Source organism: Protopterus annectens, chromosome 13.part0, assembly GCF_019279795.1.
Source record: "Protopterus annectens isolate FY-2018-M chromosome 13.part0, PAN1.0, whole genome shotgun sequence".
NCBI classification, from domain to species: domain Eukaryota; kingdom Metazoa; phylum Chordata; order Ceratodontiformes; family Protopteridae; genus Protopterus; species Protopterus annectens.
Window position 1 is genome coordinate 1,132,606,720 of NC_056747.1, and position 24,316 is coordinate 1,132,631,035.

A 24,316-nucleotide genomic window follows, 5' to 3' on the forward strand; every position below is an offset into this window, starting at 1 on the left:
TTCATAAATTCCACCGCATTGGATCAACTTATTCACACCCCCACCCCGAGGCAGCAATTTCCTAGACCTGCTCATTACCAACATGGGCGACCGGTGTTCCACACCAGAGGTCAAGTCCTAGTTGGTCAGATCTGACCACAAGTTAATCACCCTAGACATCCACATCCCGCCCCCACCCCCCATTAGGGAAACCACCGTAAAAAACTTCTCCAAAGCCAACTTCACACTTCTTAAGACCGAAGTGGCAAACTTCATGACACCCATCCAGATGGACAATAGAGGTATGACTGCTGAATCCTACACAAATGCACTTTATAAGCATTTACACAAGTGCATGGATCATGCTATCCCTAACAGAACCAAGATGCTATCCTCCAAAAAAAGGAAGCCAATCTGGTGGTCCTGTGCCGTAAACAAACTCTACAACAGAAGAAAGAAACTGCTGCAAAAAAAGAGTAAAATCCCATGATTGGAGAAACTCCTGGTCAGCCTTAGTAAGAAGCTGAGATCCCTCATAAAATCCTCCAAAGCTAGTTACGAAAATAAAATTGCCACGGACTCTAAAGACAACCACAAAACAATCTATAACTATGTCAAGAATCTCAAGAATCTCAATGGCAACACTCAGATCTGCTCTGAGTTACTGCACAATGGCACTAAATATACAGAACCAACTGATATTGCCAACATCCTAGCAGATAGGTTCAGTGCTAACTTTACCCCCCTCTCACCCCCTAGAGGGCCCATCTCTATACCGGAAGAATGCAAAGTTCCTGTAATCACAGCTGCACAGGTAAAAAGCACACTCTCCAAATCCAAGAACACAGCATCCATGGGACCTGACAATATCCCAGACTGTTCTACACGAACTACAGAACGAACTGGCACCCCACCTTAGTAACATGTTCAATCATAGCCTCACCTCAGGCTTTGTGCCCACTGAATGGTGCACCGAGACGGTTATCCAACTCCACAAAGGGGAGCCACGATGGACCCGGAACTACCGCCCATTAGCCTGACAAGCCTGGTCTGCAAGGCCATGGAACGTATCATCATGGAACTCATAAACAAAGACATTGGTAATCTCCAAATTCTGGACCCCACCCAGTTCGGGTTTGTAAAAGGCGGATCATGTCTCCTAAACCTGATAGACTTCTTTGAAGCAAATCACCAAAGCCATAGATGAGGGTAAAGTGAAGCAAATCACCAAAGCCATAGATGAGGGTAAGGTGGATCACACAGCCTATCTCGATCTCGCCATGGCTTTTGACACCATCCCCCACTCTGGAATTATAGATAAACTCACTAAACTAGGTATAAATCCCTATGTCACAAGATGGGTTGCCAACTGGCTCACGGACAGAACCTACACTGTGAAAGAAGCAGACTCCAAATCCGACTTCAGACCAGTGACAAGTGGAGTACCACAGGGTTCAGTCCTGGGTCCTCTCATATTTGGTATGTACTTCTCTGAAGTACAGGCTAACACAGAAGGTCTTTGGCTAACGAAGTTTGCAGATGACTGCAAACTAGGAGCCATAATCGAAACTCCTAACGATGTGGACATCCTACAAAAGGGCCTCACTGTGACAGATGCCTAGTGTCAAAGCCATGGCCTGAAGCTCAATGCCAAAAAGTGCATCGTCATCCCCTTTGGTAAAAACTCTGTGCCCATGAACTACCACATAGGTGGTAGTCTACTTAACACCGAAATTGTGATAAGAGACCTTGGGACAGAGGTGGACAGTAGTCGCTCCTTTGATAATCACATCACCACAGTAATCAGGAAATCCTTCTACGTGGCACACCTCATCACAAAAGGTATCTCATCCAGAAAAAAAGAGATCATTGTTCCCCTCTACTCATCACTCATTAGACCCACTATAGAGTACAACGCCCATTTTGGTATGTACCTCACAAGACATCTACAACAACTGGAAAGGCCACAGAAATACCTCACAAAGAGGATTACTGGTCTCAAACAGATGCCTTACGCAGACTGTCTAAAAAAACTCCAGCTTTACTCCATCGCATATCGTCTACTCAGAGGCAATCTCTGCCTAACATACAAAGCTATGTCAAACCCAGAGCTGTTGGACATGCTCCACTTAAAGAAATCCGAATCCGTCCAAGCTACATGCTGTAGGGACCTAAACCTTGTCACCATAACAAACAGAACTTGCTGGAGGGATAGATTCCTGCCCCAGAAACTTCCCATACTCTGGAACAGACTACCTATCTATGTCAAACAGAGCTCCTCATTAGCACTCTTCAAGAAAAATCTTGATGATTGGATGGGAAATAGGAAATGCACCCCGGGGATCACTTCTGTGGCTCTGCTTGACAGGGGCACAGGAAAATAATTTTCTTGGGTGGCAAAAGCCAGGGTACCTTTTTGGCTAGGCTTATATAGGTCCTAGGGCCAATAGCCTAGTACCTACCTATGAACCACAAAGAAACCCACTTTTGATAGTTTAACTAAAGACATAGCCAATACACGACAACTCATAAAATAATTCCTTATTTTTGTTTGAATGATGCAGTGCTTCATAGAGTAAAATTAACTGCTTTCACAAGATGAAAGAATAAGACTTCAAAGCTACACATATGAGCAACTTGGAGTACCCCTTTGATGTTCTCACATTCACAAGTTTCTGTAAAAGCAAAACGAATACATTAGCATTCTGGCATTTAGATAGATATTTACATTAAAAAGGCAAATATGACGGTTGCGAATATAAAGTACTACATCAGATTTCCAATGCTAAATGAAAAGCAGTGCCCTCAATGTTGCTTTTTGAGGTTTAGGTGTAAAAAATAAGCAGCAGAATAAATGCAGGCTCAAAGGATAACAGTTGCCTGTAATGTCTGATGTCAAACTTTCCTTAAAATGCACTAAAATAGGACGGTAAGAAGCAGTTCAAAACAGATGCCACACATGTGGAAAAAAACTTTTTAGCCCTTAATTAAATCATCTACTTAGAGTAGAGTATATACAGTACTTTAGAACTGTACTATTAAATTTAAATGTATTCAGTTCTTGTAAGATACATATTGTGGTTTAGTTCACAAATATAAAACCACTTTTGCTTGCTCAATGCAGTACTGTTCTGCAGTTTTCTTATCCAATTTGATCACAGCCGGAACTCAACTGTCACACATTTTCATCAGAAAACGTCAAGACACAGAACTGACTTGACAGCTGACAGAACCTCATATCGGGTCATTGGCCTATATCAAATCCTGTAGATTAAATGAACTGCTTTTGTGTGTTACAACTACAGACTGACTGCTGGGCAGCACACATTCTTCTCAGCGGTCCCACATTTTAAGGAATATCATACAGTTTTGCATCAGACTTCTGCTTCACCCAGGGCCTCTAAACAGTCAAGAATTTTTTTTTTTTTTTGGTGGGGGGCGCCTAATTTGTTATGTTATAGCCCTTGTAAAATTGGAAATTATTTTTAAAAGTTTTCAGTAAACAGCATACCTTTCAACTTTGCTCAAGAAATTTGGACAACTGGAGAAAAGCCAAACATAACAGGGGTGGGTTTCAAAATCAGGGACAATTTTACAAAATTACTCTAACTTAAAAACCTAATAAAACAACAGGGTTTCCATTACCACTCAATTTCTTATCAACAAAAAAGTATGACACTGCAATGTCTGTCACTACTGACCGATTAGAATTCCTCAATGATTTACCAGAAAATCAAACATTTTACTGGGGACAAGCAAAATCACACACGATCATCTAAATCAAGAACAGTTGAGATGTAAGGTTAAACAGTACCAGAATTTTAAAAGTGTCCCTAATTTGGGGCTTCCTGATGGATTACTTTTTGCTCTGCCTGTAAGTCTGAGGGTAAGAGCTGACAGGTATTATTTCATGGTGAAAAAGGGTGGTTACTTCTCATTTAACAATGACAGACAATGCAGTTACAGAATGTTTGTCACCAGATATGCTTTTGCATAAATCACTGTATTTTTGGTGACATCCTTACTGAATGTCAATATTTTTAAAAGTACTTTATTCTTTGTCCCTGAAAACATATAGCTTATGTTCTACATTCTCTTGGAACTGTTAGAATGAGAAGAACCTGAGACGTGCATTTCTGTCTGTATGTGAGGAATGAAGGACAGAACTTGATAAGCCTAGGATTTTGGGGAGTTTATACAGGATGGAACTATTCTGAAGAGTGGAGCAAAGAGAGGTGCAATCACAAAAAATGTAACACAGCTGAATTAAACAGGCATTTCTTTTTCTGGCATGCAAATCTGAAAAACTCTATCCTTGAGGCTGTAGTAATAATAGCTGTACTGGACTCTGAATACACTGCATAAAAGAGGGCATAAACCTGGAGGAACTAATCAGTGACCTTTAACTGTGTAGATAAACATTTTTTCACTTGTAAATATAAATAGTAAGATATCAGTATACCAATCTAGTCCAACCCAACAGCAATCCTAGAGCTCTAAGATCCTCAAATAAACTGTTGTTCAGGATGACCCAAGCCCAGAACACACAGGGCACCGCCTTTTTCCCATAAAATTGCCAAACTGTGGAACACTCTTCCTCAACCTATGGCTACAAACCCCAGCATTCATGAGTTTAAAAACCTCCTTAAGGAACATCTAACAAAACACTGGCTCTGCTCCTGCCATACTATTAACTGCTGAAGGCTATCTTGATTCTATTCAGTTAGCATGTATACACATATATTGCTTTGTCTCTAACTGTTATGTAGACTGCATTTCTCTATCTTGCAATTACTGTATAACACTGTTCTCACTATTAACTGTGCCATTTTTTGTTAAACTTGATAATTTATTTAATTATTTGCTAATTATTGTTATAAAACTAATTTCTTTACTGACTTGCTTTGTACATTGTTGATTAATATGTGTTCAGTTTGATTGTTTAAAACTGTCTATTTGTATGTATGGAGCTTTTCTCCCTGGGTCTCCGCTGTAAACATTACTAACTAAATAAATAAATAAATATGCAGGAAAAAAATGCTATTTACTTAACTGAGCACTGTGGGGAAGTAGTAAAGTAAACCAAGTACTATGCTTTACCCATGGCATAAACAGGAATTTTTTTTTGTTCTTGTCTTTCTTGCATGCCTTACGAGTTACAATGTTGAAAAAAAAACTCCTGCAACCAGGATCTTGTAATGTGTGTTGAAGGTGAGAGGACAAATCATACTGATGGGTTTTCAGGATTGTTGCCTGTGATGAACCAAACTTTTCCCCTTTTGCTATATTGTTCCATCAGTGACAGCACTAAGAAAGTTATCTTATGACCAATACTAGTTACTTACTTATTTTTCCCACAACAGGATGATATCTTAATTATCATTCAGAAAACTTTCATTGTGTGTGCAGTGCATTAATGAAGTGGCATGCAGACTATGTCTTTATTGTGTAGATGTTATTAACATAATCCCTTATTTCTTCTTCTTCCACTGTTTCAGTCCCAGCATTGATGGCACTAAGACCAGTTTTCACTCACTGTCCAACTTCATCTCCTGGAATGGGGTTATTTATCAGCTACACTAATTATCAATCAGCTGCAGGGATGGAATGGTTCAAAGTGGAGATATTTCTAACTTGGCCAATGGCATTTTCTGGGGTGACACTTTTTATTCATTTTCACAAATGTGGTAGATGTACCTATGGGCAAAACATTTACTAATCTGTCTGGGGAAGTAATCTCAGTTTAACTAGCACAGGTATCTATTTTCAGACTTGCGTATTACACAGTGATACCCAAATATACATCATACAGTGCATCAATAAATTAGACTAGATTCTAAAAAAGCAGATCTGTGTGTTTTAATGCATGGAGGACTGCAGGGCAGCATGGACAATTACAGAAAGCAACATGGATGATTGGGGGCAGCAGTATTAGACCTTAAATACAATCTTATTTATAATTTCTTTTTTTACTTACATTTGTTTACGTGAGTTGTGAACTGATCAATACTGACCAGTTTCGGGCTCAGCCTGGGTGAAATACAAAACATTTCACAAATAAATGTAAACAGAATAGTTCAGACTAGTTACACAGAAAAAATGCATATAAATACTCCAGTGAACAAACACAGTGACATGTACAGAATAGTTCAGACTAGTTACACAGAAAAAAACTGTATATAAATATTCTAGTGAACAAACAGTGACGTGTATAATCAAGAGGATTATAATGCACAATAAATACAATAGTTTCTAAAGCAGGTCAATCTTCAGTAAATCTTGAGGGGGTGAATAGATATGGAGAAGAGTTAGGAATAGTGTGTTAGGGGATATGTCCTGTGTTGAAGCAGAAGCATGTGGCTTGGATGAAGAAGTGCTTTTGGAGCTGCATGCTAAATACTGAAAAGTGCTGATCTCTTTTAGGTCGACAGGAGAGCTTACCAAAGAGGGAAAGTATGTGCAGTGCTATGGAATTTGGTTCTAGGGGTAATGGGAGTTGGTGTGGTTTGTGACAAATGTCTCAAGTTATAAGACAAGAGATCTCACCTCTGTGTTATCATACTTCACTATAAACTCCACTCATAAATCATGGATCCCTTAATGTCTACTATTGCAATTATTTGCACCAAGTGGTCAGAAATGTTCAGCTGAGCAGTGCTTGCTCATCTGTAGTGGAGACCTAAGCTAGAGTAAAAAGAAATCCAACAACTGTTAAACACACTAACTCATGGCACGTTAAACATTGCTATTATTAAACTGCATTTACAAGTTAATTAATAAATCAAAGTAAAATAAATTAGCACTCACCTCTGACTTAAAGCGGAAAAGTAGTTAACAGATCCAATCAAAAAGTCCGAAGCTAGATCAAAACATGACCACACTCAACCATCACCATCTCCTCAGATCCAAACTAGCCACTATACTCTATCACTGCGACACTGTGACATGAAAGGACCTGTGGAACGACACGATGTCGACACTGCACCTATAAAACACTGAACGTACTTTTGAAAGCAAACATGACATTAGCATACAGCCACGGTAATGCTATAATTGCGGCTTCAAAAATAAAACCGAACAACACTGCTGACATTACAAACCGGACATTTTAAGGCCACCTAAAATTTGGTCCTTTAGTGAAAGCGTTGCTATGGTATCGTTATTAACGTAGCGAAGGATTTTGTTTCTACCTGTTAGTCACGATATTTCCATTGCGTTTTTGAGCTAGCTAAAGGTACTGTAAATATTAGGTTCTAACACTATTAATTAGTTAGTAGAGTACAGGTAAACCATATTTGTTAAAGCTGACGGGAACATTTGATGGAGTTCTTTTGCGAAAATGAAGTGAATCTGTTTTAACGCAGGTAAACATGCTTGCCGAGAAGTGCCATACGTGCTCCTGCACAATTGTTTGTGAATGGTATAGTTACGCCACTTGCGTGGTTGTTAAAATAAATGCCTGTGTCTCAGTATATATCTCTTAAGTCTCAACTGTATTTGATTTTTGCCCTGACTCTTATAAAATGTTTGATTGCTTGATAAATCACTGAGGATTGTAGCCAGTCAGTAATGGCAATTATAGCTCTCAACCTTTAAGGTGTTTACCTTACAGACAGCATACCTCTCAAGTGTACCTCATTTGGGGTCTTAAAATGTTCATGTTTCTTGAAGTTCCACATTGAAAGGGTCTGACGCATATTCTGTGTTATGAATTTTTTTAACTGATATCCATAGACCATGGTAAATACAAGTGAATCATATTAATTCATTAAAAGATCTTTTTTTATAAGTAAAACAGCATGTTTTAACCATCCCATGACCTTTCTAGTTGAAGTTGTTAGAATGCCATTAGTATGTGTTCCAGATTTTGCTCATTTGTTCCACATCATGAGGGCTGGTGTTTCTCATTTTGGGGACGGAAGGTTGAGACCTATGCAGGCACACAAGATGTAGAGTTTGATTCTAACATGAGGTAATTGGCTAGGCTTAAAATGGCCCACAAAGGCAGTTAGCCTAGTACTAATCTGTAAACCTATAAACCTAAACCTTCTATCTCCAAAATGAGGGCAAAATGTGGTGCACGTGCCAACTGCTTAATAACAGCTTCAACCAGGAAGGTCACATGGATGGTTAAAATATGTTGCTTTTACTTATAAAAAAAGATATTTTAATGAATTTATATGATTCACTTCTATTTACCTTGACTATCAGTTAAAAACTTCCTAACAATGAATGTGTGACAGGTCCTTTCAATGTAGAACTTAAAGGAACATGAACTTTTTAAGACCTCAAATGTAGTATGTTCCTCATAATATATATTTCTCGGAGGTACAGGCCAACACGGAAGGACTGTGGCTGACCAAGTTCGCAGATGACTGCAAACTAGGCGCCATAATCGACTCTCCAGCCGACACAATCATCCTACAAAAGGGCCTCGTAGAAACAGACAACTGGTGCCAGAGCCATGGCCTCAAGCTAAACGCCAAAAAGTGTATAGTCATCCCCTTTGGCAAAAACAAAGTGCCCACAAATTACCACATAGGTGGTAATCCATTAAGTACGGAAGAAGTAATTAGGGACCTGGGGACCCAAGTTGATAGCAATCTCTCATTTGAAAACCACATGGCCAAAGTGGTTAGAAAAACATTTTATATATCCCACCTAATCATGAAGGGATTCACATCTAGATCAGGGGAGGTCATCGTGCCTCTTTACTCATCCCTCATCAGGCCCATAATTGAGTACAATGCCCCTTTTGGGATGTACCTTACCAGACACCTGCAGCAACTGGAAAGACCCCAAAAGTACCTCACCAAGAGGATCAAATGGCTCAAACAGATGCCATATGCTGCCCGGTTAAAGAAACTCCAGCTCTACTCAGTGGCATACTGCCTGCTCAGAGGCGATCTGTGCCTGACGTGTAAAGCCATGTCCACCCCGGAATTAATGGACATGCTGCACCTCTGAAAATCCAAATCCCATCGAGCTACGCGCTCGAGAGACTTGAACCTCAGCACTGAAATAAATAGGACATGATGGAGGGACAGATTCATAACCCAGAGGCTCCCTTCACTTTGGAATAAAATCCCAGTCCAGGTTAGGCAGAGTCCCTCATTGACTCTCTTCAAGAGGAATCTTGATGAGTGGATGGGAGATCGTAGGTTTACCCCGGGTATCACTTCTGTGTCACTGTTAGACAGAGGCACAGTATACTAACCTCGAAAAAGGGCATAGCAAAATTCATTTAAAATGGGTGGCGAAAGCCAAACACACTCTGGCTAGGCTTATAAATGTCCTAGGGCAGATAGCCTAGTATGAACCTATGAACCTATAATGAGGTACACTTAAGAGATATGAAGGCAATTATTAGTTTCATACTTGTGGCGATAATGGAGAATACTGGACTGAAAGAGTATATTTGCGTGAAAGTTGAAGTGTTGTGGTAGAAGTGTAGTTGTACACGTGTGCTGCTGTCATAACTTTTAAAAATCACTATCGCAAAGGCACTATTTTAGCTCAGTGTATGTTTCATTGCTTAGATAAACTGCAGGTCACTGAAGACTGATTTGTAGGTACTTTGATCCTGGTTGCCGTGTGAAGGCTGGTCCGACTATCAGATCCCCCTGCGATCAAAAGGTAGTATTAAGTGCCCCTTTGCATTTGTTTACTAAGTTGTAGTTGTTTAGCCTCTCTTCTCGCTATCACTAGCAATATAATGTGTTCTATGTAAAGGCACTCAAGTTTACACTTAATCCATATATGTACCTTTTTACTAAAACAGCTAATATCCCATACTATTCTTTATATCACAAAAGACATTAAAGGTCTAAGTGATAATGGAGAACATTAGACTGAGCATAACAAATGTTCGTATACATAGACGTGAGTTACGCTCAATCCAGTGTTTTCCATTATTGCCCTTATTGCTTAGAAAATTCATGCTAAGGCACATGCGGATGCAAAGCTTTGTGCTAATTTTAATTTCAGTAATAGTTAAAATTTGCCACTGAATTTAGGGCTTTTTCACCCCCATTATTTTTGGCTTTGTCCAAAATTCTAGAGAAAGGAAAAGAAAATAATTTGCTAAGTTTACGACTTGCCATCCAGCACTCATCCAGGTCATGGGCAGGGATGTAATGATTGAGAGTTGATTTAAATGGAAGCACTTGCCTTTTTTGAGGTTGTCGTTCAATGACAAGAAGCATTTTGTTTGTACAGCTGTCATCAGTGCAGTATCAATACCTATTTCACTAAAATTATATAAGTGGCACAAAATGGTGCTGGTATATGTTCCTTTGAACTAACCATGTAAACCAGTTAGTTACTGCATTAGTTGTGTTAATTTTTTCATAACAGTAGTGGCTTGAAGTCAGTTATAGTAAGATGAACACTTGTATTGCCATGTCATGCATAATCACCGCACATCGCCATGTATTACTTGATAAAATAAGAAAATGAAATAAAAAAAATCTACTGATGAGGGGTTAAGATGGAGACACCCCCCCCCCCCCAATAGGTGATGTTATCAATTATTTCCATTATTGGCATTGAGTTTTTTAATATTTCATTTACATTTGTAAACAGGTAAGTGCCAGTAGTGAAACAGTGTTGTTGTTGTGTCTTTTGGCTTTTCCCGGTTAGGGGTCGCCACAGCGAAACTCCGGTCTGCTAATGATTGGCAGTAGATTTTTACGTGCCGAGTTGCCGGTCTTGACCCACAACCTTCAAGGAAGGTACGCCCATTCACGCATATCTCCACACAGAAGACGCTCTAGCTGAGAATAGTGAAACAGTGTACCAGCAACAAATCTAGAAATAAATAATCAACGCATCTAGACATGATGAGAGATGAAGATGCAGTTCTTTCCATTACTGGAAATAACAGTAATGTATTATTTACTTTGCCTGTAAATAGGCGAGCGCTGTTCTTGGAGGCAACCAATAAAAACTGGTAGAATTTCATGTGTACAAGTGGCGACCTCCCTTGTGGGTGGTATGCTAGGTAGCATATTACTGTTTGCAGGCATCTGGTAAAGTTTGTAGTATTGGATAACAATGTGTCGCCCCTTAAACTGGCAGTAATATCAGGGAAGCTTATGTTAGAGTAATGGTGCCTACTGTTCACTGGTCAGTCCTAATCTTGACGATAACCAAACTTTATATATGTATGTATGTATGTATGTGTGTGTATATATGTGTATATATATATATATATATATATATATATATATACATACACATATGTATGTGCACACACACACATACATATATATATATATATATATATATATATATATATATATATATATATGTGTGTGTGTGTGTGTGTGTGTGTGTGTGTGTGAGATATATATTTCATGTTACATGCCATTGCAGCCATAACTGTAATATTAGATGGCATATTGCTTTAACTCTTTCACTCCAGTGGAGCTCAAGAGATTTGTACCCTAACTTCCAGTGATTGAATCCTGAGCTTTTTGACAAACTCAAGATATGTCCTGACATTTAACAAAAAAGGTGTTATACATAAAAGGTGGGAATAATAACATTTTGATACAATGATGCTTTCTATTAATGTCTTTAAATGTAATTGGCTTCTCAGGTAAATATAAACAAGAAAGAGTAGTGAACTGTATTAAAAAAATGTAGATTGCAAATAGCTATGTTACAGGAGACAGACTTAGAAAGAACTGAACGTGTGAATTTGATAAAGAAAGGTTTTTCAAGATGGCTATTCAGTGGAATACCTGGAACAAAGAAAAAGAGGAGCACTTACAATTAATATAAGAGGAGCTCCAATTGTGATAGAAGAAGATAAAAAAGATAAGTGGCATATCTGTAATGCTAAGGGGCTACTGGCAAGGGAGGAAGATTACACTGGCATGTATTTACATTATATCTTAAACTGCTATAATGGAGAAATTATCAGTTTTCAGCATGGAATATTACTTATAGGTGGAGACTGGAATTTGATTTGCAGCAGTGAAGATGTGTCTGGGGGACCCAGAAGGGGAAATAATAAAAAAAAAAAAAAAAAGATAGATTTTCAAAGGAATTTATGAAAATATTTGGCACGGAGGATGTGAATTCAGTAATAGGAGTTCGGAGTGAATTTGTATATTATTCCCCAAGATATAAAAACTGGGCTAGGCTAGACATAATTTACAATTCACAGGAACATGTGCATTTAATTGAAGGTCTTGATACTCACCCAGTAACTATTTCTGATCATGCTCCAATAATAACTGAAATAAAAGCACAGGGTAATGAAATAAAAATTAGATATTGTCGCTTTCCCATCTATCTATTGAAAAGAGAGGATTTTAAGGAATGGGTAGTGGAGATTATTCAGGAGCTGTTAGAGAGGATAGAAATTTCTTCTGAAAATATAGCTAGGGAATGGGAAAAAATTAAGTTGGAGTTTAAAAATAGGGTAGAAATAAAAGAAAGGAGCTACGGTTAAGAAAAAACAATAATTATTTAGAGGGACTGACAAAAGTTAAAGTATTGCAAAATAGTGGGAATCCCACAGAACATGAATAGGATCAACTGCAGAATGCTAGGAAAATAAGGGATTACCTCGATGATATGCACAAGCTTAGAAACATTGCTGTTAAGCAACTATTGTTTTGATAATAACACTAGAGCACAAAAACTTATAGCATGACTCGGGCAACAGAAAGTAGAAGAAGCTGTTGCCAAACTTAGGGAGCCTATAACAAGAAAGGTAATGAGATCCTGTAGAGGTATTATAAATATTTCTGAAATTCTGTGAAAGTTTCTATAAAGCAGAGAAATATGAAAATAAAAAAAAAAAGATACAAATGGAAATGTTTATGGAAGATTAAATATGCCAAGGCTAGAGGTAGAGGAAGTTCAATTACAAACAGGATAGGAGGAGATGGAATAAAAATTGTGATGTATAACCAGTTTACAGGAAAGTCCCCAGGAATAGATGGTATTCCTGTGGAAGTTTGGAATGTAGGAGGAAAAAAAAACTGATAAAGATCTGGAAGGTTTTGTTTAACAGTAGCTTAAGAGGAGGAGAAGCACCACAGTCCTGGAAGAAAGGAAAGCAGTGATAGCTGTAATACCTAAAGAGGGTAAAGATCCATCAGATCCAGCTTCATACAGGCCCATTCAATACTAGACCATGATTATAAAGTGTTCATGTCTATAGTGGCTAAAAGAATGGCAAAAGTAATGCCAAAACTGATAGATATGGATCAGTGTGGTTTTGTGGAGGGGAGGCAAACATTTGACAATATTAACAGAACATTGATGATCCAGAGGGAAGCAGAATGTAAGAAAATACCACTGTTGTTGTTGGATCTTGATGCATAGAAAGCATTTGACAGAGTAAGATGGAACTTTGTGAGCAGGGCAATGGAAGCATTTGCATTTCCTGAAAAAAATTATAAGGTTGATTAGGAGAATATATGAGGGATCAGAGGTGAAAATTAAAGTGGGTGGGGTTCTCTCTGAAATTTCTGCTTGAGCAGAGGAACCAGGCAGGGATATCCTCTTTCCCCTGTATTATTTGCATTATATTTAGAACCATTGGCAAAGAAAATAAAGGACTCAGAAATTCAAAGATATAATTGGTATGGTAGACAATTAAAGCTGGCTTTATTTGGAGATGATATTATTTTATACCTGACAAAACCAGAAAAAGACATTATAGCGTTATGGAACATTTTGAGACAGTTTCAGATCTTTTCAGGATACAAAGTTAGTGAAGCTAAAGCAAAGGCACTAGCGGTAAATTAGGTACCCACACATGAACTGGTTCAGGAATATCCATATTTATTGGGACATGAAAGCATGACGTATTTAAGAATATGGATTAAAAATTATTCAAGTGTGGCAGCTAAGGATATGTGTGAAGAAACTAAACAAAAGATAAGACAAAAACTGAGAAAGTGGAAATGTTGCTATATGGATAGTAAGATACAAGCAGTTAAAATGTTTTTAGTCCCTTTAGTATTATACACAGGTCAAGTATATTTTTATCAACCAGAGGAGAAGTTGTGGATAGCAATTAATAAGGAGCTGAAGGACTTTATCTGGGAGGGGAAGACAGCAAGAGTCAAGCGGCATAAGCTGATTCTTCCAGTAAAACATGGCAGATTGGGATTACCCAATTTGAAGAGGTATTTCAGAGCTACAGAGTTATGACTTATATAAATAGCAAATTCAAAGTGGAAAGGGATGATGATGAAACAGGGGGGGAGCTCAAGAAACAAGAAGAGAGTGAGATTTTGTATGCAGGCATTTAAGGAGAATAACAATAAGCACAGAATATTATATCCATAAAGTAGTAGAAAGTATGCTAAGAGCTAAACCAACGTGGGAACGGAGAAAGGAGATTCTGCTAATAGGTATGACTGCAGTTAGGGATGCAGACATTAGGCAAGAGGGGGGTGGAATTTATTGGAGAAAACTGGCAAAGGAACCAAGGTATTGGGAGCAAATAACTAGAGAGGGAAAGATGATAGAAGGGAAGACCCCAAGAATTTATTTGGACTGCAGGTAAGAGATTGGCTTCTCTATCAGAGATTGATATCAGAGTTTAGGCAAAGAGAAAGAAAGGGGGGGTGACGGGTCCTAAATGAAAAACCAGCACTGGTAGAGTTTTTTAATAGAATTTAGAACACAATCTGCTGTTAAAAAGGAATAATTACAAGAGCATATAAAATATTACATGCTAATTATATGAATCAGTCGGAGGAGTTTAGAAAGGATTGGGAAGAGAGACTGGATAAGCAATTCACTAAGAAACAATTGGAGGATATATGTATGTCTCCCAAATATGCAACAAAATCTAGAAGATTTAGGATTTTTGCCTGGAAATGTTTACATAAATATTTTTATACCCCAAGTAGACTCCGGAGAATTTTTCCTCAGGCAGACAGCAAATGTTGGAGGTGGAAGAGGAAGAAAGAGGTAATTGATAACATGTTTTCTGGGAGTGCGGTGAGTTGGTGGACTTTAAGGATTCCCTGCAGGATGCACTGTCGGAGATTGGTCTGACAAGGGAGATGATTTTTCTGAGCTATAATACAGAATCAGAATTGCCTAGACATGGTAAGGCCTTGCTGTGTCTAATAGTAATGGTTGTCTAAAAAGCAATTACTAGAAAATAGAAATCAAAATCTAAACCAGCTATACTAGAAGTAGTAAATATAGTAACAGAGATAAAACTGCTGGAATTGAAATCTTTACAAAATGGTAAGAGCAAACTACATAGGAAAAAAATGGGAATTGTGGGAACAGTACATACAAGGGAAGAATGACATCTAAAAGGCGACAGAACTTAAATGAGCTATGTAATATTTGAGTGAGAAAGATTGGGTAGATTATAAGTGATGTATAATGTTTGCAACAGGGAATCTGTCAGTATGGTTTGTTTTCATTTATATAAATGTATGATTTCCTATATAGTAAGCGTTTCTTAAAAAAAGCCAGGAATTGAATAATTTATGTAATGTTGCTTAGGTTATATGATATATAGCAGTTTATGTGAAGTATGATGTTTGTTATATTAATGTGGGTCCACTTCTAAATCTTTAAAAGCTCATAATCATGAAGTTCCAAATACTGAGTCCAAAATCTTGAATGTTCAAAATACTGAAAACTCAAAAAACTGAATTTCATAATATTGAAAAAACTACAGAATACTAACACTTGCTATACTCTACCAGAAGTACATAGAGAAACAAATAAAAGACAAAGCATATTAGTTTACTCCAACTATTAGCAGGGGGGGGAAGTACCCCTGCACCCCCCCCCCCGTATGGGGGCTGCACTCCCACATCCCCTGTTACTTAAGTATATCAACTCTGAGATCTCACTTTACTACACTAAGATGAGTTATGTTGTTGTATAGCAAATTAAAAGGGAACATGACTAAGGTTACAACAGGCAGTCATGAAGCACGTAATGGTATGTTTGCCATTTTGTTCTGTAGAGTGCGATCTTGGAGTTGATATATTTAAGTAGCAAGGAGTGTGGGGTGTATGAGGGCTTGCCCCCCTGCTTATAGTTGGAGAAGAGTAATATGTCTTGTTATGTAGTTGTGCTGGAATATTGTAAGTGTTGGTGTACTCTGTTTCTTTGATATTATGAAATTCAGTATTTCGAGTTTTCAGTATTTTGAACTTTCAAGATTTTGGACTCAGTATTTTGAATTTCAAGAATATGAGAGTTCAAGATTTAGAAGTGGACCCATTAATATAGTTTGATTACTTTTATATGAATGTAAATATGCCTATGTCACAAGTGATAATTCAATAAAGTTATTTGAAGAAAAAAAATCAAGATATGACCTCACATTTCAAACTAATATCTATATCTATGGAGCCATAAGGGTTACTGAAGAAAAGTAAGTGGCAAATGTTTCAGCTCAAGCAAATCTTTGCAGTGGTTTTGTTCATTCGATTGTAGGTCTTCTTAAACTGGATTATATAAGTTCTAATAAACATAACGATTATTAATTTTGCAACATTTTCTAAACAACTTAAAATATTTTGGTAATCACTCAAGTTACATACACACTGTCATCAACATTTTCTTTGTCCACCTGTGAGCTTTCGTATGATGCTTTGTAGTTCTGTCTGTTGGTTGTTGTGATATTTTAAAAACATAATGAAAATGATGGCAATATAAACAAATTGCATAAGAACAACAGTTAATATCTCTCACTATCTAGATGTCAAATACCGTTGCAGTTGTGCTGCTTGTAACGTAAGCTTTAAGATGAAATTTTTGAATGGCTTGTATGTAGCATGGCGTGAGAATTAATCCAAACATAAGCACGCTGTATTAGATGCCTACAAACATCAGTAAGATGTAATTACTGAAACACCTAGAGATATCAGTTGGCTGTAATGAATCTACCTAACCTCTTCAAGCAGGTAATGTAACTTGGGAAGTTTACATGTATCACTGCAACACATATCAGCGGATTGCCTTTTCTGGGGAACTGGCACATCAACACCCCTCTTAAGACTAGTCAGTTGTGAGTTAAGGGGAAACACCAGCTCAAATTACAAATGGAATTAGTTGTAGTTTGTCTATGCAATTAATCAGGGATCTGTGCCCTAAAGAATGAGCACTTCATTCTAAAACTCACATAATTGGTATGATTGTTTGGCTCTATATTGAATGTTTGAAAATTCAAAATTCTGAGTGTCATATGGTCAACATCATATAATTGGATTTTTGAATGTTCAAACGTTGTAACGGAGATCTCCGTAAAACGCGCAATGGGAAGATTTCCCTTTTCTGCACTGTACTGCGATCTCAGAGTTGGGATAGTTAATGAGCGGGGGGTGTGGTGGGCACAGCCCCCCATGTGTGGGGATGCTTGTCCCCCTGCTTAAAACATTCAGATAGGTGTCTTGTGTAGTTTATTTTTTTATTAGATATTCAAACTTTTGAAAGTACGATCATATGGTGTCGACCATATGACAGTTGAACTTTCAAAATTTCGTTTATCTAATATAGACCCGATTGTTCTGTTCTCTAAACATTATAGATTTGCTCATTCCTCTCTTAGGTATTTTTGACAGTATAGTCATCACGCGAGTTGCATGACCTTTAGAATGAAGTCATTATACTTCAGGACAAGTATCCTCAATCAGATATATTGTCAAGACAGCAAACTCTGTTCCATTTTTAAAGAGCCCATCTCCCCTTAGAGCCAGCTAGATTGGGGGGGGATAAGGGGAGCACCGGGCACCCTTGTGCATAGACTTAATGGACAATGAAGTTTGCCGATATAATGTCTACAGCATGTAATGTGAACTTCCTGTTATGCTATCTGTTTTGAGGGAGTAAGTATAGAAAAACCTCAACAAAATGAATTATAAATATACACTTTCAGTAGAATCATCATCTTCTTCTTCTTTCAGCTTTTCGCGGTTAGGGGTCGCCACAGCGAATCACCTGTCCACTCATGATTGACAGTGGAGTTTTATGGTGTCGAGTTGCCAGCCCAATGCCCAACCTTCCACAGAAGGCACACACATGCATGCACTCACACCTAGGGCCAATTTAGAGTGTCCAATCCACCTATAGCATGTCTTTGGGATGTGGGAGGAAACCAGAGCACTCGGAAGAAACCCATGCGACCACAGGGAGGACATGCAGACTCCACTTTCAGTAAAATCTAAAGGTAAAAAAGCCTTCAGAAAGAATGAAGGAAATAAATCTCAGGTTAATAGAGAAACAAAGCAGAATATTGAAATATATATGTGTATTTTGTGTGTGGGGGTGTTTTTATATATGTATAAATATATCATCTTCAGCCCCCCTTTCCCCATTTCCTACATGGGGTCAGGGTATTGTGTTAATTGTTGCCATCTCTCCTGATTTAATGCCTCACTTCTGCCTTCTTCGACACTCATAACTGACTGTCGCAGATCATCTCTCTCACAATCCATCCACCTCTTTTCTGGACATACTTATTTATTTATTTCAGTTTGATTACTGGGGAGGTCCACTGAGCTTGGGGGCCAGTTTATTTTAATTACATGAAAAAGTTCAGACACAGATTACATTACAAATAACAGGTTGCTGCAAATAGTCTACAATACAAATACCAGATAGCTAAAATAGCAAAAATATTAACAATTTCTGTTATGTTCAGAAGGAAAGAAATTGGCATATAGTATAAAAAGCAAGAATTTACTGTTTAGTAGCTTATGCAATTAATATTTTAGAAGGGGTTAGGAAGGTAAAGAGGTTAGCCTGGAGAGAAGGGGGAAGATAGTTTGAGAGGTGTGGGCTGAAGAGTGCAGTTGCATATCCTATTTAGATAGAGGTGAGAATGAAGTTGGGTTTTGAAGTTATCTAGGTTGTTGCAGGTTCTTAGTGAGGTGGGCAGGGCATTCCATTTTTTAGCTAGGGTAAAGGATAAGAGAAGATGACCTGCTGGCCACTTGGGTTTTTGTACTGTGATCAGGTTTTGGTGAGAAGATCTAAGGTGGGTATAAGGTTGAAAAATATTGGAAAGAGCAGGACAGTTAGTAGGATGGAACACTAATTTGTGGGCTGTAGTGATTTGGAGAAAGTCATGTTGATTGGGGAGTTCAAGCCAGTTTAGAGAGTGAAGGGAGGTGCAGTGATGAGAGGAGGATTTGGCATTTGTGGTAAATTTGGAGATTTTGTTGTAACATTGTTCCAATTTGGAGGTAAGAGCGGATGATAGATTAGTGAGCAGAGGAGCACCATATAGTAGAGAGGGAAGGAGGTAAGTAGTGGCAAGGGTTAGCCTGGTGGGAGGAGACAGAAAGTGGTTGTTTCTATACAGTAAGCCAAGTTTTGTGTGTGTTTTTTTGATGTTTAGCTGGATGTGAGTATTAAATTTTAGTTGGTCATCAATTGTAACACCAAGAAGTTTGGTGGAGGTTACGATCTCGATTGTGGAGTTGTTAAGGGTGGTAATTTGGAATGAGTTTTTATCAAGAGATGAGGATTTGGAGGGGGAGAAAAGGAGGATCTTAGTTTTGTTTGCATTTAGGGAGAGGTGATTTTGGAGCATCCAGTTTTCAGTGGTTGAAAATGCTGTTTGTGTTAGAGCTTGGAGCTCTATTAGGTTAGGGGCGCAGCAGATCAAAGTGGAATCGTCAGTTGTGGTGTTGGGAATGGCTTTGTGGAAGTCGTTAATAAAGATATTGAATAGTAATGGGCCAAGAATGGAACCTTGAGGTACTTCGGTTGGGGTGGGGAGGAAAGTAGAGGTGTCTTGGCCCCATTTCACAGCTTGGGACCTGTTTGAAAGGTATGGGGAGGAAAGTGGAGGTGGCTTGGCCCCATTTCACAGCTTGGGACCTGTTTGAAAGGTAGCTAGAGAACCAGGAAATAGTTTTTTGGCTAAGGTTGAGATTAGAGAGATGGTTTAGAAGGTGGGTGTGGGAGATGGTGTCAAAAGCTTTGGATAGGTCTACTAGAACGGATGATACTAAGTTACCGTGAGTCACGTGCAGAGTTCACAGAATGTAAGAAGGAGAGAAGGGCGGTGTTAGTACTGTGTCCTGGGCGGAAGCCGTGTAGGGTAGGAGAGAGTAGTTGGTGTTTAGTAAGGAATGGCATGAGCTGCAGGTGGATGCATTTTTCAAGGATTTTGGATATAGGGGAGAGGATGGCTATGGGGTGGAAATTGGAGACATTACAATTCTTGCCACCTTTATGGAGAGGAAGAATGAAAGCAGAGCGCCAGAGTTTAGGTACATAGGATTCGAGTAGAGACCTATTAATTAGGATGCTGATGGGTACAGCAATGGAGTCAGTAGCTATTTTTACGAAGGAGGATGGGATACTGTCAGGGGCATTGGAGCAAGGCTTTAGTTTATAGAGCAGTTTCTTTATTAGGTTGGTGGGTACAGGTTTGAGTTGGAAGGGGGGGAGAAAAGGGAAAGGAAGATTGATTTGGGGGGAGGAGGGTTGTTGTTGGTGAAAGTCTTGGTTAGTTCAGTGATGGAAGAGGTGAAGAAGGAATTGAATAGTGAGGCAATTTCTGGGTCAGATTTGCTGGTGTCAGGACAGGGGTTGTTTTTTGTACCTGGCCTAAGGCGGGAATTAATAGAGTTCCAGAATTGTTTGAGATTTCTTTTGTGGTTTTCTTGTAGTTTGATGCAGTAAGACTTTTTATCTGTAATGACTAGTTTTTTTGGCAAGGTTTCTTAATTGCTTAAACTTAAGGAAGATTTCAGGCTGTCTGTGTTTAAGGTAGGCTTTTCAGGTTTTATCCCTTAGTAGCATAATCTTTTTTGTCTCATTGGTGAGCCAAGGGGTGGTTTTTGTTTTGATTCTTTTTCTTCTTATAGGAGCTAGGGAGTTAAGGACAGTTAAGAATGTAGAATTTAAATAGTCAACGGCTTCGTCTAGTGGCAGTGTTTTTAGGGGGTTCCAGTTAGTTAGCTTAAGGGAGTTAGAGAAAGAATTAGGATTAAAGTTAGGTTACGAGTTTGACTATAGTGGTGAGAGTGAGGGGCGGTGGGAGTGGCTCGAATGGAGAAGGCAGGGAGGTGGTCTCCTAATGGGTCAGGAGTGACACCAGATTTTATAACTTTGTTAGGATGAGATACTAGTATCCAGTCAAGTATGGTGCCAGGGGGATTAGTTTTGTTAGTTCTAGTAATGGAGTTAGTAAGTTGAGTGAAGTTGAATAGGTTGATAGTTATGGAGGGATTAGGGTTACTGATTTTTCCCCAGTCAGTATTTACATCTCCCAAAATAAAGGTTTCTAGCTTAATGTTGGAGGAGGACCAAGAGAGGATATCTTCCAGTGTATTGGTATTGTTACCAGGATGAATATAGAGTGAAATAATGCAGATGCTTTTGTGGTTGTTTATTTTAGTATGCCAATAACTAGTTCAGCATTATTGAAAGAAGGGATGGTGTTAGGGTATGGGGTCATAGTTAAGAGGTTGGAGTAGATTGAAGCAACTCCACCTCCTCTTCTATTAGTGCGGTGAAATCGGAGAGAATGAAATCCTGGAGGTAGGAATTCAGAGTCATTAATGTGAGGTTTTAGCCATGTTTCAGAAATGGCTGCTATGCCAAGGGAGTTATGAGTGAACCAGGTATGGAAGAGGGTTAATTTATTTTTCAAGCTTTGGGCATTGATAGTGAGGAACTTGAGGTTTTTATTAGAGGTTTTGTTGTTGGTGCATGGGTGATTTGTAGGAGAGAAGTTTGGACCAGGATTGGGGTGTATATCACCAGCTAAGTGAAGGAAAGTGGGATTGGGGATACGTTTATTAGTTTTGTATTTTGATAGATGAGGTTGGTAGTGATTTGGTTTAAGTTTGTAGTTATTATTTGAGATAGGGAAAAGTTTTACTTTTAATAGAAGGAGATGGTGGGAGGAGGGAACTAAAGAAGCTAAGATGTTGTGGAATTGGGATGTAAGGTGGTGCTGGGGAGTAAAAGGAGGAGAGAGTAAATGGAAGTCAGTATAGGAGGTTATTTGGTATAGAGATAGAAGGAAGGTGAAGGATGAGAAGAGAAGGAATTTGGAAGGAAGGCTGAGCATGGTAATAGGAGACAGATAAGATTGAAAGAGAGGGTGATGTGGTATTGGGTGTGTTGGGGATGTTTTGGAGAGAAGTAGGGAGGGTGGAGGAAGGGGAGGGGGAAAGGTGTATCTTGATTGGCTGGTGAAGAGTGTCGGACTAATGGAAAGATGTATCCTGATTGGTTGGAGAAGAGGGCAGGACTTTTGGGCAGGGGATAAATCTAGAACCACTGGGGGTGGGTGGGAATTGGGGGCAGGGTAGGGGAGCGGAGTGAGCCCACAGGGTGAACGGAGCGGGAAGAGCCAAGAAGGCGGGAAGGCCCGAAAACAATCAGTGACCTGAGACAGGAGAAGGAGAACTACTGCAGGGGTGCAGGTATATGGTTACAAGCTTTGTTTTGTACTAAACATCTTAGTTTCTTTAATTTTAGTTGGTGGGAAACTCTCTAAAAACAAGTATATGCGTGTGGAGAGATAAAACTACAGCTTTCTTGGTGAAAGGACAGAGACACGTTCTAGGCAGAGTGAGCTAGTGGAGAGGGAATTATTGCTGGGCTTATTATTAGGAGTATGCTACCACCTAGTGGAAAAAGGAGGGAGGTGCACTCAGAGGAGAAGAGGTTCTGCAGAGAAGTCAGGTTTATAGAGATTAGATAGAGGTAATTGTGGGGAGTAGACTGTAAACCAAGGATGGGGTTGGGGGGGCCTGTGCAATGACCACTGGTAGGCTGCTTTCATGTGTACCAAGTTAGAATGCTGCTCAAGTTAGGTAGATGCTAGAAAAACATATGTAAGACAGATTACACACACTGAGTCTCTTTAGGGAGATAGGGTCACATTAAACTTAATATAGATATAGATACTCGTTTCCTCTTACCTTCTTCCAGTCTGTCCCAAATCTTCTTCACTAGATTGTCTTCTGCTTTTCTGCACATGTGTCTGAACCACTGTAATCTGTTCTCTTTGATCTTTTCTGCAGTTGGGACTACTTTGGTTTCTGCTCTTACATCCTCATTTATTCATCTGTCCCACAGTGTGCATCCTACCATCCTTCTCAGGCATTTCATTTCTATCACCTCTAGCTTCCTCATCTGCTCTGCCTTTACTGCCCAGGTTTCTGTACCATACAGTAGTACTGGTCACACCACTGTATTGTACACCTTACTTTTCAGCTTCTTGGGCATTCTTCTGTCATAGACTACAACTGAAACTCTATGCCAGCTTTCTGCTGCCTTTCCGATTCTAGCTTTGACCTCTTCATCCAGACTTCCTTTCTCCTCATCCACCCCTCCCAGATAATTGAAGCTATTAACCCGTTCCATTATCTTTCCTTCTGTCTCGGGTCTTTGCTTAGTGTGGTTTTCCCCAGTTTGCTGCCATTACCACTGTCTTATCTGTGCTTAGTTTCATCCCATGTGCCTTCAATTTTGCATTCCATTCCCCTGTCCTTTGCTGAAGTTCTTGCTTAGAGTCTGTCTATAATGCCACATCATCTGCATACAGCAAATTTGTTGATCTGTCCCCTCCGACCTGTTTGCTAACCCTTCTGTGAGCAAACACTGTTCATACTTGAGTCACTGGGTCCTTGTACATAGCAGTAATTCTACCAGTGTTTCTGGGACTATGAACCACTGCAGTACTGCTCAAATCAGCCTTCTTGGGACCTTGTCATATGCTTTCTTCAAGTCTGGGAATGCCTAGATGGACTCTTTCCTCATCTCTAGCTTCTTCTCAACTATCCGTCTCACTGCAAACATTAGGTCAATTATGCTGAATCCTGATATGAATCTGAACTGCTGATCTTGCATCTTACATTCTACTTCTTTGCATATCTGTTCTATCAATCACCCTGTCAAGAACTTTCATGCAGTGTGACAGGAGATTGATGCCTCTGTACTGTCCACAATTGTGGATGTCTCCTTTGTTCTTGTACATTGGCACAAGCATGCTTATTTTCCAGTCATCTGGGATATGCCTTTCTTTCTACACTGCTATGAGTACCCTCAGGGGCCATTTCTCCCCCGTCTCACCCAATGTCTTTATCATATCTGCTATGACCTCATCTGAGCCTGCTGCTTTCCCTGATTTCACTTTCCTTAGTGCTATTCTTACTTCTCCTATGGTGGACTCCTCCTTTCCTCCCATCATAGTCTGTGTCTGGAGCAGTGCAGCTTCTGTCGGATTTTCTTCATTCAGAATCTGCTTGAAATGCTTCTTACATCTGCCTTTGATGCCCTGTGGGTTGGTGAGCAGGTTGTTGCTGACATTCCTTATGAAGTGTGTCTGACTATGCTTTTTATCTTTCTGTCTTTG

General features: G+C 39.1%; 2 protein-coding genes across 5 annotated transcripts in view; one reads left to right on the top strand and one right to left on the bottom strand.

Moving 5' to 3' along the window:
• Window positions 1–7,024, bottom strand: part of EFTUD2 (elongation factor Tu GTP binding domain containing 2) — a 1,111,673-nt gene extending 1,104,649 nt beyond the window's left edge. Inside the window, exon 1 of the mRNA XM_044055111.1 lies at window positions 6,787–7,024. The gene's annotated coding sequence lies outside the window, so the exon portion shown is untranslated. The remainder of the gene's footprint in view (window positions 1–6,786) is intronic.
• CCDC103 (coiled-coil domain containing 103) overlaps window positions 1–24,316 on the top strand; it is a 103,687-nt gene that overhangs the window by 617 nt on the left and 78,754 nt on the right. The window contains exons 1-2 of one of the 4 annotated variants that reach the window (XM_044055114.1): window positions 7,142–7,343; window positions 9,519–9,615. The exons of 1 other annotated variant lie outside the window; for it this stretch is intronic. The gene's annotated coding sequence lies outside the window, so the exon portion shown is untranslated. Of the gene's footprint in view, window positions 1–7,131; window positions 7,344–9,518; window positions 9,616–24,316 lie in introns of those variants that run through there. 2 more of the 4 variants (XM_044055116.1, XM_044055113.1) reach the window with 2 other exon arrangements.